At 38.1% G+C, this 4,620-nt stretch overlaps 1 long non-coding RNA gene across 1 annotated transcript; it reads right to left on the bottom strand.

Moving 5' to 3' along the window:
- Positions 1 to 505: 505 nt before the first annotated feature.
- LOC127019645 (uncharacterized) lies at positions 506 to 3,711 on the bottom strand. The gene is made up of 3 exons (XR_007766956.1): positions 3,609 to 3,711; positions 2,878 to 3,053; positions 506 to 1,978 (listed from the first exon to the last, which is right to left on the bottom strand). It is a non-coding gene; the product is annotated as an uncharacterized LOC127019645 (long non-coding RNA).
- Positions 3,712 to 4,620: the final 909 nt, after the last annotated feature.

Here is a 4,620-nt window from a genome sequence, read left to right on the forward strand (position 1 = left end):
AAAGGTGAAGGTCAAGGAGTAAGCCACAGAAACCTTGGCTACCTGCAGAGCCTGCAATCAAGATGTGTGGAGTTGATACGTTCTCATATTATTCCCAGAAACAATGTATTTTCTTCCCATAAATGTGGTCACTGCATTGCTGATCATCAGGGCTTTGTAGTATAGTGTTGTGAGGTGATTTATAAAACTCATGTTTTCAAGGCCGTTCATCAGGGAATTGAAGCAGCTAAGATGTTGATAATCACTAGACCTGAAGCAGATCTCACAGACAAAATACCAGCCTTCCTCAAAAAACTTCTTGCTCAGAAGTATCTGCTATAAACAACTTTGGCTCATCTGTAGTGAAGAGCAGTACTGGTATATCTTGTCTAGATTTCACATTCCCTTGCTAAGCCACCTTCCCATCATGCCCTTTCATCTTTCAGACAGTCTTGCGCTAGAGAAGATTCTTGCCTGCCCAATAAGTTATCAACAATATTTTCCATTTAAAAGTTAGTCAGTCACAACATGATTTGTATGAATGTTCAGCAGCAAGTTCTTTTTCTGCTAGAAGTACTTCCTTATATAGCACCTTGTTTTGGCGTAGACTTCTTCATCCCCCATTAAAATATCAAGTCTCAAATAATCATCTGAACACAACTTTTTTATTTGAGTAGAACTTTGATCTTGAAGAACTGAGTAACTCAGATGACTTATAAGAGGCTTTTGCATTATAGATAGCCTCCTAATTTCAGTCACACGATAACAACAAAACCTTTGACAGTGAGGGCAAATTACACATAGTTTTGAGAGGTCAGCTTCCCCCCATTGGTGGTCACATATACACAACTTGGATCATTACTAGAAGTGGTACTAACAAAACTATCTCCCAGAAAAGACCAAGCAATAGACAAAACTAAATGCATGAATGAATAAATAAAAGAAACTGCCTTCATGCCTGGAGTCAGAAGTGAGACTGGTAGGAGCTGACTGGAGAAGCGCAGCAGCTGCCATCCACGCGGCAGCAAGAATTCAGTGCTCGGTAGGCGAGCACAAGCTTGCAGCCCACAACCAACCACATTCAATCGAACCTTGAGGCACTTGTTTTCTCTCCAACTACCTTAATTTTAAGAAGGATTCAGCCTTACATGCACTGAAACTGCTAGGTAGTATTCCCATCCAAACTCCAGGACCAGGTCCCCCGGTTTCTATTCAGAACCTCTTTTTGCTAAATAATTCCATTGATTTCAGCAAGCCCAGGGCAAAGCAAGAATAAACAACCAGAAAAATCACCATGTGGAGAGTCCAGTTCTATACATCAAGTGAGCACTTCAGTCATAGCAATAACATTTATGTTCTGGACCCCTCACACAAAGGGAAAATCAGCTTCCATTTACAGTCATTATTTTGCTTGTTGGCTTATGCTATTGGTTTGAAATTCTGCAAGTCATACTGCTTTTGATATTGGTCCAGTTTCTTGTTTCACAATCTTCATTTTCAACCTGCCTCTTCACAGAAGAGTTGGGGGGAGGGCAGGAGGTTCTTTTTATTCTACATGCTACTGCTTTTCTGCTAGTCTTGTTACCACTAATGATCTTAAATACTTTTAACAGCACTTAATCAGGTATAGCATTTAATCAGGTAATCACCTGCTGAAGTAAAAATAATGTTTCTAAGTAGTCCATTTGCCTTTGCAGCACAGGAAGAAACAGCTTTGAGCAGGTAGGCTGAAGTGCAAAGGCAGTGCTTCTACTTTGATGATCAGCTTGTTTGAATGGGAGTTGAGTGAAGAGATTTATTTGAAAATAAACCTTCCCCCACGCCCCTAAATGGTGCTACCTTTTCTGTTACAGAGCAGACAGGAAATTTTGGGGACTACCTCCAGAGCAAAAGATCATAAAAACTGTATTTCATGATGTTTCCATTCTTTTCCTCCAGCATGCAGCAATGTCCAGTGCAGAGTGTCAGAACATCTGGTGACTGTCCAGCACATTCTCATCTGCAGTTGAACATGGCAACATGATATTACTTGAACACAGCAAAGATAGTATCAGTTTGAAAAGTTTCTAGTCAGAATATGTAGAAATACCAATGAGTAAACATGACTCCATACTGGCCAAAGTGGCTGAATATGTGAAAAAAAATTACTGATATGGCTGAACATAACAGGCAAAAAATCAGCCTGATTTTCGCATGCAGAAATCATGCTTTTAAAACCTAAAAGTATTCTTCAAAGAAGTCAGTTACACCTTAAATAAAGTTCATGCACATGATAACATCTGGATTCCCAAAACCCTATTTTCTACTAGAGAATAAAGACAGGTTTAGTGTGAGGTAAAAGGGAAGTTTCCCTTGTATGCTAATAAACCCTTAGAAGACAGGACAAACAAGCTAGGAACAAACGGGGATTAAGAATTGAGGGAGAAACTCAGTAACACTCCATAGGAGTTCATGCTGGAGCCCTTGGTATTTAATATATTCATAAGCTACTTGAAAAGAATGAAGAATAAGGTGACAAAATTTGCTTAAAGCAGAAAACAGCTGAGGCTACTTCAACATGGGTAAGAACACAGTTGAGGGAGCATAGGATGACTGAATATAGATTGATAATTCACCACACCTTGTAGCACAAGACCCATACAGTGTGCAATGAAAGCACGTGGCAGCAGTTTTAAAATAAAGAGCACAGATGTAAATCAAACTTTTCCCACACAATTCAGAATTAAACTGATGGAATACATTCCAAAAGGACAGGCTGGATGTTAACAGGTAAAAGATGAAAAACCTCTTAGACAAATGGAAGAGAACTCTCTCAAGAGCTATTAAGCAAAATGGTTTGAATATAATATTCTGGTTAAGAAGTTCTTATACTGCAGATGAAAATAGGAAGAGCCATACCTACAGAAATATCAATATGCTTGCTCTGCTTTTACACTTTTTCTTCAAGCATTTGCTATTGCCTGTTGTTTTTGTTGATTTCTCCAGGGTCAGCTAGACTCTTGGTCTGATCTATTGCAGACATCCTTTTGCTCTTGGAGCTCTCTGCCCTTTGCATGCAGTTAAGACAGCTTCACCTAGGAATACACAGACATTGAACGCTGCAGTTTTCCATTTTCCCTTGCAACCACTCTACTCAAAAAGTGAGCCTAAAGCTACTCATCTTCTGTTGTGCATGGAATGAAAATAAGACAAGAGAGAAGGAAGAGACTAATGATAGTCAAGGGATACTGTGTAAGTCAGCCTTTCCAAAAGGTACAGAATAAGCAACAAGTATCACATAAATACAAAAATAAAGACCCAAAACCCTCAAAATCCACCCCCAAACCACCCACCCCACCCCACCCCCAAAACACTTATCTATTTTGTATAATGAAAACTATTAGTAGATGAAGAATTTTAAAAGAAGCTTAAACACAATTTAAATTTTCTGGGCTATAGTCACACCATTACTTGATTAAGAGTAGCACTCAAGAGATAACAAGTGGGCTTGTGTTGTACGTGGCCTTGTAAATAAAGTATGAGGGAAATAAACTAACTTTTACAACTTTTCCAGGAAAGCTGGGAAATTAATGGAAACCACCTTAGCCCCTAAGATAGTTTCTCCCAAATAGCAAAGTAAATTAACTTACATAAAAGATCCACATTGCTATTGTTAGCCTGCTTCCAGAACTCATGCTTCCTCATTTAAAGTTAGCTTACATATCTAAACCACAGTGCAATTTCTATATAGGGCATCTTTCCTCACTATACAACACCATTAAGACCCTCCAGGATGTGTTTTACCAGCCTGCTAATCCAAACCTCACACAGCACACAACCAGCAGCCTCATATATCATACCACACCTTGAGGCATATGTTAATTGACCAATAAAACACACCTGTAGCATATTAATGTTATAATAAAACTCTCTACATATTTAGTAAATTTCGTATTATCAGTTCTCCATCAATTATTTATTAAGAACTAACAATAAATAATCTGCTGAGCAAGGTGCAATAACATGAGGACAAAACAGTACAAAATACATTTTATCATCTTCTCTCTACAGTTCCAGTCTTTGTAGCATACTGCATATTTATAAGTGCTTGAAGTAAGGTAAGATTGAACTCTTCAGCTCTAAATCTTCATACTCTATTCACCAAGAGATTACTTTGTTGAAATTAACAAAAGAACAGGCTTTCTTATAAGTATTTGCTTGCATCAGGTTCTCTTAATCCTAATATTAGTAATTCCCTTCTGTATAGAATTGGTGGTTTCATCCTTTGTGAGTACTCGTTAGCTAACTCAGTATTAGCATTAGCTAACAGAAATATTTCCACTAAAAAGACACTGTAAGCCTCCTCAGGACTAAAATGGATTTTTAAATTTCAGTAAAGAATATTTACAGTATCTCCAAATAAAATTGGCACATAACAAAAATGAGGGAGTTCCATCACCACAAAAAGGAAAAATAAGAGCCAGTGTGGATTTCCTTGATCTTGTAATGCTGGACCTACCAGGGGCTTACTCCTTCTCCCATTTGCTTCGATAGGAACCATCTTGGAACTTCTAAAAGGTGTACTGAATGAACGACTACCACAACTCTTGGCACTAAAATGCTGAAATGCTTAAACATTAAGTACAAGCCTGTAATTTAAAT

The sequence above is a fragment of the Gymnogyps californianus genome, chromosome 9 (genome assembly GCF_018139145.2).
Source record: "Gymnogyps californianus isolate 813 chromosome 9, ASM1813914v2, whole genome shotgun sequence".
NCBI classification, from domain to species: domain Eukaryota; kingdom Metazoa; phylum Chordata; class Aves; order Accipitriformes; family Cathartidae; genus Gymnogyps; species Gymnogyps californianus.